This window comes from Ipomoea nil, unplaced genomic scaffold (genome assembly GCF_001879475.1).
Source record: "Ipomoea nil cultivar Tokyo-kokei standard unplaced genomic scaffold, Asagao_1.1 scaffold3065, whole genome shotgun sequence".
In the NCBI taxonomy this organism is placed as follows: domain Eukaryota; kingdom Viridiplantae; phylum Streptophyta; class Magnoliopsida; order Solanales; family Convolvulaceae; genus Ipomoea; species Ipomoea nil.
In genome coordinates, this window is record NW_017619493.1 from 333554 (window position 1) to 347443 (window position 13890).

Sequence of the window (13890 nt, forward strand, 5' to 3'; positions counted from 1 at the left end):
TTAAACAATATTATAATTAACGAAGAAACAGTAAAAAGTGTTGGACATAATGAACCAAAATTGATTTAATATCACAAAATAATATTTATATATACACACACAAGTATATAAAAGATTATTCGATATTTATCCGAAATATATATATACACACAAATATATATATATAACGGAACCAACGGTTATATATACATATATATCTACGAAAAAGATATACCAATATATATTAACCAAAAAATGGAACTAATAATCCTCAGATTATAAGTCCAATCCAACGAATATATCAAAAGAGAAGAACGGATTCTTGCTTAAAAGCATAATCCAAAAACAAGAAAGAAGGAGAAGGATGAAAGAATAGTACGAGTTAGGCAAAGTGTCTGTCTTTCCTTAAAACCTTATTTGCCACCTCCCAAAAGTGCTAGGAGCGTTGTGGCCTAGGTTTCTCAGGATAAAACGTACAATTCGACGTTTGAGCACCCAAACGAACGAGGGGGCGAACAAGAGCACGGGCAAAACATAGTAGCAAGAAAAAGAGTAGGAGCAGAGTTTTGAGAAGAAAAGGTGCTTATCTTTGTGTGTTGTGTCTCTCTCGTTCTTCCCTCTTTTGTTGCTTTAAATCTGCTGTCCTACTCCCTTCTTATATAGGGTATGAAGGATTCAATAGCATCGTTATGACATTAAAAGTTGATATTGAATCAGTCTTTGTAACACATGAAACAGCCACCTTTAACAGAATTAAATTCAAAATTATAGTTAAAGGGCTGTTAGCCTTCAGGCTCCCCAAGTTTCGGCCTCGCGCTGCTGCAGCACACGAGAGTACATCTCTCGTGTTGTGGTGCAACCCGAGAGTGCACCTCTCGTGGTCACCGTTGCACGAGAGTTGTGCTCTCGGTGCACCACAACCTCTCGTGCTCTCTGTAGCACGAGAGTGGTGATCTCGGTTTCGGCCGAACCAAGTGACTATATCAGTTGGAAAATGATACCGAAATTTGGCATAAATTAATCCACAAAATCAACCAATTTCCGGACGACATTCGTGCCCGTAGGTGTCGGCGCACACGAGCTCGGGCTTGAATCAAACCTTTTTGATCTCGTTTCTAGTTGGAATTTGATATAAGAAAACACATAAAGTTCAAGATATAATTCGACGAAAATGAATACCCGAGTTATAAGAATAAAGAGAAATGCTTGTTACCTCTCCTAATTTTTTTCCTCTTAATTTCTTATGATTAATGAGTGCTATAAATTAGCCGACCCTGCCAAATTTTAAAAAAAGATTAATGTATCCAATTAAATACTACCTTGTGAAAGTAAGATTTTTTTTTTTTTTTTTTTTTTTAAAGTGAATAGCATTACCCAGGCAAAATATTGTGTGAATTATAACGAAAACTACAATTTTAATAGAGTAAATATTCAAAATGGTCCATCGACTATAACTAAATTCACAAATTGGTCATTGACTTTTAATTTCAACCAATTAAGTCCTTAACTTTGCAATTTTAACACAATTTGGTCCTTTGTCCATTTGACCGTTTGTTGACTGCGCCTTTTTAGGATATATATGTAATTTCATGGTCCATCGTTAGTTTTTTAAGGTTCCGGTTGCATTTCTAGACTGCACTGTTACATTTGAATCTACTGTCGGCGCTGCACCCCATGCCGGAGAGATTATAGCTTTTGATAGATAGATCGCCGAAGTCCCTGGAGTGGCTCTTCGAGAAATCCGTGACTCCAAGGATGTAGGCAAGCTGTACCGGCTCGGGATCCCCAAGTAGCAAGCGGAGAAGCACTTCCCCCCTCCGAAACGACGCTGTCACCTCCAAGAGCGTTCTCTAAGCTGAACCGGCTCGTGATCCCCAAGCAGCAAGCGGAGAAGCACTTCCCCCTCCGAAACAACGATGTCACCTCCAAGAGCGTTCTCTTGAGCTTTGCACATGAAACTACATATATATCCTCAAAGATCGCGGTCAACAAACGATCAAATAGATGGAGGACTAAATCGTGTAAAAATTGCAAAGTTAAGGACATAATTTGTTGAAATTGAAAGTCGAAGATCAATTTGTGAATTTAGTTATAGTCGAGGGACCATTTTGGATATTTTTTACTCATTTTAATATACTAAAATACATTATATATATATATATATATATATATATATATATATATATATATATATATATATATATTATTTGATAATATGGTCCACGCAGATTGGATTACTCATTCCTCAAGAATAAATAGATAAAAAATAAAAAAGTAAATAAAAAAAGAAAAAAGAAAGAAGAACTGGCGCGTGAAGGATGACGACCGAAGAGCAATGCAGTTACGCAGGACAGCATCGTGAGCGCATGAAATTGTATGACGTCACATTCCATACATCACCAAAGTTTCGTCAATCCGACGGTTCAAATAAATTGGACTTTACGTTAAAGGGATTCCAAGTCTAGAGAGAGAAGCATGTGAAACGTCCAAACAGCTTTAACCACTTGGAGAGAAAGATAGAGGAAACACTCAGAAAGACCTCATCAACTAGAATTATCGGTTAATTCGCGGAAATGGAGGGGACGAGGAAGAGGAAGAGATCGGCGGAGAACGGCGAGGCTAAAACCTGCGATCGGCCGGAGCAAGGACATGAAGCTACCGCGCGGTCGTCGGAGACGAAGGACGACAACGACTCTGTAGCTGCGCCGCCGCCTTCTGAGGCCGAGGTGGAAGAGTTCTACGCGATCTTACGGAGAATGCGCACGGCGGTGAAGTACTTTAACGGCGTTAGAGATCGGCGTGAATCCGGACGTGAGGCGGTTCGCGGCGGCGGCGGCGGTCTGCAACTGGACCTGAACTCCGTTCCGGAATCGGAGAATAACGGAACACGACCGTAGTGTGAAAGCGGTTAACCGACTGTAGATGGTGATGGGGGCCGCCGACTAACTCATCAACAGAGGCTGGCGCCAGGTATGATAACCAAATATTTTATTTCATTTCATTTCATTTCTTTTTCTTTTTAATGTTTTGAAAGACAGAAAGTATTGTAAGAATTTATGTTTAATAATATATTTTAGTTTTTACTACTGAATTTTAATTTATCATTTTATTTATTTATTTATTATTATTATTATTATTATTTTTTTATTTTCGTGTGATTTATGTACAAAATTCATAATAGGCTCAACTGTTGAAATTAAAGAATCAATCCTCAACCTCGTGGCTCGTGCTAAGCACGCAAAATAGAATATGTAGCTAATAAGGAAGTAATCCCGGGACTAATACAATAATATATACGGCATAGACTTATTTTTTAATTTTGAAAAAGTTTCAAGAGCATCTTTTTTTTTTTTTTTTTTTTTTGTTTTTTTAAATTTATGCCATCAAACCATTGAACAAAATAAAGTATGCAATTATAACATCTAACTCAATAAATTTGTACAAATAGCATTTATAATAAGTTACTTCAAGATAGAACTAATCAAAATTTCTTTTATCTTTCTTGTTTTTTGTTTTTTGTTTTTTTTTTTTTTTTTTTTAAACTAACTCGGAGGGAGGAGGCAACCCCTTCCTCTGTCCAAGTCGTCTATGGATGGAGGAGGGGGCAACCTCCTCTATCCAGGTCGCCCACTGACGGAGTAGGCTCCTCTGTTTAGATTGCCAATGTAACGAGGAGGTTTTTTCATTTTATTATTTTTTATTTTTTTAACTAACTCAGATGGAGGAGATAGCCTCCTCTATCCAAGTCGTCTACGAACAGAGGAGGAGATTTGTACCAACTAACATCTTGAGTATCACCAACTCTTCCATACCAACCTTGTACCTATATGTTCAACATCACCTAGGTTACTTGTAAAGTAATCAACAATTGCAGGATTTAGGTAAGGAAAAGAAGGAGAGGAAAATAAATAAATAAATAAATCCACGGGCCCGTCAACCTATATGGGGCAGGCTAGGGTCACCTAATCCCTAGCTCGGATGGGGCAAGCCAGCCTGCATTCACAATACTAGTCATAGTATACGCAGCCTTGCATCCTCCTTGACGAAGGAGGAGGTGACTGCCTCCTGTAATTTGGTGGAGGCGGCCTCCTCTCCTCTTTTAATTTTGTTTTAATTTTTTTTATTAATATGTTAAATTTGTCAAGAAATTTAAAAATGTATTGTATTATTTTCTCAGTAACATGCCATAGCAAAATTAAAGGTGACTAGAAACTTGATGTTTGCGTGTAAACATTGCCAATCTTTATAGTATTAAATGGTTGCCAATCTTTATAATATTAAATGGTTCAATTACACACTTTTTTATTCTGCGGTCCAAATGCCATAGAAAAAAGTGATTAACGGCTATAATTGAAAGTTAACATCCTAAATTCATGCGCATAATCAACCATCCAAATTCTCATAAATATTAATTAAGGGGCAAATCAGTACAAGCAAAATTCTAAACTTTCATCCAAATAAGTAAAAGACAAAATATGAGTTTTTATATCATTAAACTTTTTCATATAAATAATAAATTATTGTTATTATTATTAAATATAAGAAAGTATGATTATTTTGTTAATGTATAACGCTTTAATTTAGCGAGACAAATGCGTGGAGTAGACGACAGTAGAATGGGGTTTTGTGTTGTGCTCTGGGCGACTGTATGCACTTATGTACAAATTGTGTAGATTGTAGAATGTTGCTAGAAGCGTGTGCACACACGTCATGCCGCATGCCACACTTATACATTACACTATGTACATGTTCATATTGAAATTCAAACATAAACATCATGCACCACCACAAGCAAATGCGCACACATGCGTACTATAGTGCAAACCCACCAAGTTTACAATGCACATACAAACATGACACATCATATGAACACAAAATGCACACTAGGCACAACGAGGTGCACACATACGACAAAAACCTAACAGCGAAAAACGACAGTGCAAATGCACACCTATGGAGGCCACAATGAATATCAGTATATTTCCTATGAAAACTACACACAGGGACGGAGCCAGAAAGTCTGGGTTAGGGGGGGTCGAATTTATAGAGAAAATTTATCACCTTAGTCGACACTAGTACCAACCATACAATGTGCCGATTATTATTGATAATTATTTTTAATTATACTATGTGCAATAATATATTAAATATATAAGTATATGAGTATGATTGTTAAGATTGTCAAACATTACTTTTAAATTTTTCACATAACACAAAATATATACAATAGTAAAAAATAGGGAAAATTGCACTTTTCATCCCTAAGTTATAGGGTAATTGTAGAATTCATCTCTAAGTATTAGTCGTGCTCACTTTCGTTCCTAAGATATACTCCGTAATTTATGTTGCAAATTTCGTCCCTTTATTAACAAAACATTAGGGACGAAATTTACAACGTTAGTATAGTTTAGAGACGAAGAGTGAGCACAACATGTTATTCAAAGGAAAAAATTTGCAACGTCAATTATAGCTTAGGGACGAAAAGTGAGCACAACCAACAATTAGGGACGAATTCTACAATTACCCCATAACTTAGGGACGAAAAGTGTAACTTTCCCTAAAAAATATTTAAATTTATTTAAAGCATTGTCACTCTTTTATCAAATAAAAAGTTGTCAATTGTTTGGTCAACAACTTTTTACTTATTAATTGAATATTTCAAAATTCAAGGGATGAAGACGAAAACTTAGGTTTTGCAAAATAAAGAATCATTATTAATTTGTGTAAATTTCAAAACTAACCCTTTAACCTAGCAAATTTACATCCTAAAAGTGTAAATAAATAATAAAAAGAGTTAATTTCACCAGAGGTCCCTTATTTTTTGTGGCAATTCAAAATTTAGTCCTAGACTATTGTTTTTGCCATTTAACATCCCAGACTATTATTTTTTGGACGCTTTTAGTACTTTTCATGACCTTTCCTATTTTTAGTAAGGGAACTGTTGTCTCTTCATATTTTTCTTTTGTTATTTTTCTTGTTTCACTCTGTTTAATGGTTTAGGACTTTACTAAAAATCGGTTAAAAAAATATGATTACTAAAAATCAGAGGTTACCTAAAGTTATAAACCAATTAAACCTGTAAAATAACAAAAGAAAAATATAAAAAGACAAAAATACCCTTATTAAAAATAGAAAAAATCTTGCAAAAGACTAAAAGTGTCCAAAAAATAATAGTTTGGGATGTTAAATGACAAAAACGATAGTGTGGTACTAAATTTAGAATTGCCACCAAAGACAAATGACCTTTGGTGGAATTAACTCTAATAAAAATAAGTAGTACTAAAAAAAAAGCATAACCTTAAAAAATAATAATAATAACATAGAATAAGTTGCCTATTAATTATTCAACTAATAAAACTAAAACAAATACCTCAAAATTAGAAAGTAATGAAGTTAAATTATATACTTAATGCCCTCTATTATTGAAATTTTAACAAAAAAAATAAGCTAATTAATAAAGAAAAATGGTGAATTTAATTATTTGATTTATTTATTTTTATTTAATGAATTTGGGCTTTCATATATATATATATATATATATATATATATATATATATATATATATATATATATATATATATATATATATATATATATATATATATATATATATATATTGAAAGGTTCCCGTGCGGTTGTGCGATTGATTAATGTGCGTGAGTATTGTGTTTAATGTGCCTGAGATTTGTACTTAATGTGTGTGGGTGTGTAATGTTAATATGCGTGAGTTTTATACTTAAGGAGTGTGAGTCTTGTGTCTAAGGTGCGTGAGTTGTGTGCTTAATGTGCGTGAGTGTGTTCTTCATCCACTGCTGTGAAAATTATGTGCATCCACTGCTGCATTTTCTTCTTGTTTTTGTTTCGAAGTGGTGGAGGAATGGATTTTGTCTTGTTTTTCTTTGCATATTGAGGGGCCTTTTGAGTTTTCTTACCACCCTCCCCAGTCTCCTTTGTTTCAGCCTCATTCATAATGTCTTTTATGCTCTCACAGATTGAAACATTTTCGCTCTCATTAGCAGCTTCGCTGCCACCACCCTTCTTTCTTTCCTTCTTTCTCAATATTTTCTCTCTCTCCTGTACAGATAAAACATAAAATCAGAACAACAATATATTACATATATCCATCCATTCACACAGAATCAGAAAAGCTTCACACACCTTCTCTTTCTGTTCTGCTTCCTTCTGAGCTCGTAATTCTGAACTCTCTCTCTCTCTATATATATATATATATATATATATATATATATATATATATATATATATATATATATATGTATATATATATATATATAGTCGAGTTCAGGTGCGGCGATCCTTTCCCGTGCGGTCGTGCGACGGTTTTCAGCATACACCAATAGTTAAGCAAATATACATTATCAACGTTAATAAATGCACTACAAAAATACACGCAAATTAGGTACACATCACCAAAATACATCATTAGGTATGACTAAAAGCATCACACAGTGTTCAAAAATACGTCATTAGTGGTAGGGAGTTATATGGTGTATTTTTTTGGGTGTGTTGTGTATTTTTTGGTGTATATTTGCATTTCATTGTTGTGTGTTTCTCTTATATTATTGGTGCATATTGTTAACACTGTTGGTGTATTCTAAAAATCGCCGCACGACCGCTTGGGAGGGTCTCGCCGCATTTGAACTTTTTCCTATATATATATATGTATATATATATATATATATATATATATATATATATATATATATATATGTATATATATATATATATATATATATATATATATATATATATATATATATATATATATATATGTATATATATATATGTATATATATATATATACATATATATATATATATATATATATATAGGGAAGGGAACATGTGCATTTGTGGCTTCCCGTGCGGTTGTGCGATTGATTAATGTGCGTGAGTTTTATACTTAATGTGCGTGAGTCTTGTGCTTAATGTGCTTGAGATTTGTACTTAATGTGTGTGAGTGTATAATGTTAATGTGCGTGAGTTTTGTACTTAATGTGCCTGAGTATTGTGCTTAATGTGCGTGAGGTTTGTGCTTAATGTGCGTGACTTAAGTTCATAATTACGAGCTCAGAACGAGGTTTGTGCTATATATATGTGTTGTGATCGGTACCTCGTGTACTATGAAATCGGTGGTTTTGTTGGAGGGTTATCGGAGGGGGACGACGGTCCCCGGGGGAATAAGGTTGGACTTAGTGTACAGGGGTCCTGGAGGTAAAGGTTGGAACTAGATATAAGGTTGGGGGTAGCCATAAGGTTGGAACCGGGCATAAGGAAGGCAAATCAATTATGACATGTGTTGTCACAAAGGCATGTGTTGCCGTTGTTGTGTGATTCTCTATTTGTGACATGTGTTGTCACAAAGGCATGTGTTGTCGTTGTTGTGTGATTCTCTATTTGTGACATGTGTTGTCACAAAGGCATGTGTTGCCAATGGTTGTGTCATTGTTCTCTTGTGTTATGCATGTCGGGTGATGATCTACTGTGTGATGGTAGATTACGCCTTGAGCCGTTCTTATGAGTTGTCGTTGCTTCTTGTGGTCTTGGGATGTGTTCCCTTATCTTTATTGTGAGTGCAAAGAGTCTTGTGTTTGACTTCTATCTTGGCTTTGAAATTGATATATACTATATCCCGTTTCGCAAATGATTTTGTGTATATATATATCCTATCTACATATGATATTTCACATGTATTGGTGGGTTACCAGCATCATTCGCTGACCGGGCATCATCCCATATATTTATGTGTTTCTTTCAGGTGCTGAGTAGATGAGAGCGCGATCTAGAGACAGTTAGTATAGATCCTTTGAACCTTGTGTTGGTTTGGGCCTGCGTGCCTTTGTTAGACTCTAGACTTGTGGTTGTTGACTTTATCTTTGGATTGATAGATTATGTTGCAGTTGTTTACGCCTGTGCGTTCACCGTTGGGTGAGCGTGGAATAGCACTCTATGTTTTCCATCTATTTCATGTTTAAGTCTTCCGCTGTGTATGCTTTTATGGTTAGAATTATCTGCATGTTTAAGTTTCAAATTAGTATGGAAATCGGGGGTGTTACAATACTAATATTTCGACCGCTGAGAAACGAAAAAGAATACGTCGACCATTGAGAAGCGGGATAAAAATATATCGACTGCTGAGAAGCGGGATGATAATACAACAACCACTAAAAAGCGGGATAATAATATGTCGATCGTTGGGGAAGGGGATAGAAATATGCCACCGCTGATAAGCGGGATAATATGTCGACCGTTGAGGAGCGGGATAGATACATGTTGACTATTGAGAAGCGGGATAGATACATGTCAAGCGCTAAGAAGCAAGATAATAATAAGTCGATCGCTGAGAAGCGGGATATTACATTGACTTTGTTTGTTTTTTTTTTTTTTTTTTTTTTTTTTTTTTTTTTTTTTTTTTGCACCCTAGGCCGTGTACCTTGCCCTGCAGGCCCAGGTGAACATCTGCACATGATGGAGAATTTGAATCAGCTGTATAGTGTGTAATAGCAAAGGTTGAACCCACATGAAATTGAAAGTATGCAATTTATAATCTTGAAATTAATTAACTCAATAATGCAAAGTGTTCAAAATGTATTATAAATTAGAAACTGCAAGTAAAAAATGAAACTGCAAGTAAAAAATATAGGCAGGAAAAACAATTGAATATCCACAAAATGAAATAGTAAGAGAATAAAGACTAGAAACCAAAAAATCAGATAACAATCAAATTAGAAAAGCCTAGGAACATGAATCAATTACTATTACTAGTTCTGGATATTAGTTTAAATTTCATAATCAATTCAATCATGTCCCTAGAAAATTAAAATAGTAATCCAAAGTGAATTAAGGGTACTAAAGATCAAAGGGAAAGAAATTAGCAATGCATGTAAATAACAGTAATAAACTCACAAAGCACCATCATTTAAAGAGTACCACAAATAAACTAATGACCAATAATAAAGCCTAAAGAAAAGGAATTGTTTCCGTGAAATGTGTGCTTCTGCAGAACAAATTGTTTCAGCCACCGCCGGAAATTACTTAGAAATCGATGGAATTTGTCGAGTCAATTGCTGCTGCCGAACAAATTGTTGCTACCCGGAATTCTGCGGTCTTCGCCCCAGAAAATTGTTGCTGCTAACGGAGATAGCTTGCTGCCGATGAGGAGCTTGTACCGCCGAACGTATGAAAAATTCTCTCGCCGATCAGAAAATTACCTCCTGCCAGAATTGCTGTCCGGAGTTAAATCGATGAAGGACTTGATGTCTTCTGTCCTCTACTTATAATCCTCAGCCCAACCGTAACTCCGATCTCTCACCGACCAACCGGATTCTCCCGGTTGAATCGGACCTGTACCGATCGATCGCTGCGTTTTCCTCCGAAGCAGTCTCTACTCTCTCGTCTGAAGCTTCAGCTAATCACTCGGAGCGTAGCTTTGACGGAGAAGATGTCTGCGATTTCTTTCTTTCTAAATAATACGGAGTAATAATATAGGTTTTCAAAAAAAAAATAATTTTATTAAATTAGGATCAACGAATTATTGAACCGACAGAATTCAAATAATAAACAAATTTAATAATAAAAACAAACTAAAATTGAACAATATTAACAAAGTTATTAAAAACAATAATAAATAAAAATATATATAAATTAATTAATTATTGCAAATAAACTATAAAAGATTATATAAAATAACAATAAAAATAATGTTTATCAGCACGCCGGGTAGGATCGAGTCCCGTTGGCCCGGGTGAAGATGCTACAATCCACCTACCTTGCAATTTCCGTGAAGATGCTACGGTCTGCCTAATTTTTTTATTTATTATTTTTTTTTTTGCACGCTGGGTTGCGTAACTTGTCCTATAAGCCTAGGTGAACATTTGCACGCCGGGTTGAGGATCGCGTCCTGCAGGCCCAGGTGAAGATCCGTCGGTCCGCGTATCTTACGATCCCCGTACGAGATGTGGGAGCTGGCCTACTTTCTTATCCCCGCATGCTGGGTTGCGTACCTTGCCCTGCAAGCCTAGTGAATATTTGCATGCTGAGTTGAGGATCATGTCCTGTTGGCCCGGGTTAAGATGCGTACCGTCCGCCTACCTTGCGATCCACGTACGAGATGTGGGAGCCAGCTCACCTCTTTTTTTTTTTTTTTTTTTTTTTTTTTTTTTTTTTTTTTTTTTCGGCTGCCTACCTTGCGTTGCGAGCCCCGCACTAAAAATGAAAGGGGGTGAAGAGTAATAAGAAAATAATAAAAAACGTTTTTTTTTTTTATTATTACCTTCCCGGGTTGTTTGCAAATCTAGTCAAAATTTTCCCTAGGCCGCTTGCCGCACTTTCCAAGCCTAGGGATACTGCTACAAAATGAAGTTGAAAATTGTTTTATTACCTCCACGGGTTACCTACCCAGCCTACGAGCCCATTTGGATGCAATTGTGTATTGTGACTATTGTCACGTCTCCTATATTGACTGCGAAAATTCCAACTCGTTTCGGGACCACTTATACTGTATGCAGGTCCACTACCGCGTCTATTTTTTATTTTTTGGTAACTTGCTTATCCTGCAAACCCAACAAACTTTATGACCAGCCAATAAACTATTTCAATGTATAAAAATTAATCATTACAATTCACTTAAATCATATTTTATTGGAATAAGGGTCAAATAGGCCATCCAACTGCACACAATAATTCAATTAGGCCATTGAACCTGAAAAAACAATAATTGAGTCCCTAAACTAACAAATTTCATACAATTAGTCTAATTTACAAGTTTTACAAGTTAGTAGCAGGTCATCTCAAATTTAAAATATTTTTTTTAAAATTATTATTTAAAATTAAAAAAAAAACATGTCTCCGTCGGAGACGAAGAAATGGCCAGAGATGAAGAAAAGTTTCTTCGTCTCCTGCGGAGATGTTTTCTTTTTTTTTTTTTGAAAAAAAAAATTTTTAAAAAACATGTCTCCGCCGGAGCTGGCCGGAGACGAAGAAAGTTTCTTCGTCTCTATAGCCGGAGACGAAGAAAAGTTTCTTCGTCTCCGGCGGAGACATTTTTTTTTTTAATTTAAATTTTAAATAATTATTTTTAAATAATAAATTTTTAAAAAATTTTTAAATTTGAGATGACCTGCTACTAACTTGCAAAACTTGTAAATTGGACTAATTGAATGAAATTGGTTAGTTTAGGGACCCAATTGTTGTTTTTTTTAGGTTCAGTGGTCTAATTGCATTATTGTGTGCAGTTCGATGACCTATTTGACCCTTATTCCTATTTTATTTGTCCCATTTATTTATCATGTTTATTATTCATTGATCAAACCAATTCTTTCATTTTTACTTATTTTTTATTTTTTTTCTAATTATTTTAAAATTTGATTTTTTTTTTTGTATTTAATACTCCGTAATATTTTTAATGTAGTTTCTAAATATATAAATTTATATACTAATACTAAATCTAACATTATGAAGATTTGAATTAAATTAAATTCAATCAAACCTCATTAATCGAACCAGATACATAAAATGAGATAAATGGAGTATTAAATTCTTGATTATGTATTTGTTACATGATTTATTCATTTGATTAGATTTTTAGCTAAATATCAAAGCAAAATTAGAATTCAACATTCTTTTGTCATTTCCTTCGTTGACCGTTGCTATAAGTGCGAATATCCTAATTTTCATACCGAATTTGTAAAATTCCTAACTTTTCATATTAAAATCATTCGAGTTTCTCCTATTATTTTGAACATTTTTGGTAAAACTTTTGATTGGATGACTAAATCAAGAAAAATATGTACATTCGGCAAAATTTAGACTTGACTTGTATGAGATTAACTTACTCTATTTAAAATTTAGACTTGACTTGTGATAATGCAAACTTTTAGTTTAAAGATAGACTCACATAATGACCATGTTAGGTAAATAATGGAACCACCAAATTTTTGATATATTTGACCATGTTCAGCATTTTGACTTGGTCAGTCAAAATATTATTGCCTAGGGTCTCTCATTCCTATTCAATTTGTGCATGTTCATGTGGCAAAAGATTTCAGAAAAAGTAAAGAGAATTATATGGAGTTGGTGTTCCTATTACAGCTTCAAGCAAAAGAAAACTTCCTTTAAGATGATATAATGATATTGTGATGAAACAGTCACAATATACAAATCGAGGGGGAGCATGGTCATTTGGATTTTCATATTATTTGGATCATCATATTATTTGAGGTCTCATATTATTTGGATTATTTTCTTGGATTATCTTGTTGATAAGTGCCAAAGACACACACTTTTAGGGTCCTTTTAGAGTGAATTCTAGGCTTAAAGTAATCCTTTGTGTAGAAATTGTGTGCCAAATAGCCATGTTTTACATTATTTAGGAAATTATCACCTCACTTTGTGTTTTGCAAGTTTTCAGGTGAGTTTCGGGCTTAAACAGGGCGAAGTGGCACAATCAGGAGCTATGCGGAATAAGGAGACAAGCCAAGACCGAGCAACGCAGCCACAACGTGCGTTGTAGTGCATGTTGTGGAGGAGTGAAACGGGGCTGAAATTCCAGTAAGTTCAACGCACCGAGCAACGCACGTTGCAGAGGACGTTGGAGAATAAAATTCCCGAGCAACGCACGTTGCTCGGACGTTGCAAGGCACGTTGGACAGAGCTGCAGAAGGAATTGAAAGGGGAGGCTATTTAAAATGATTCTAGATCAGAATTTGAAGAGGGGGAGAAAGAAAGGAGAGGTTTTAGAGAGAGAAATAGAAAGCTTAGCAAGTAGATTAGGAGAAGAACACTTTGTAGAAGATTTCCTAGAGGGATTGCTTGAAGGAAGAGCTTGACAAACTCCAATTCAAGGATCTTACAAGATTGTTTTCATTTTGTTAATCTCCCTTTTGGTACAATTTCT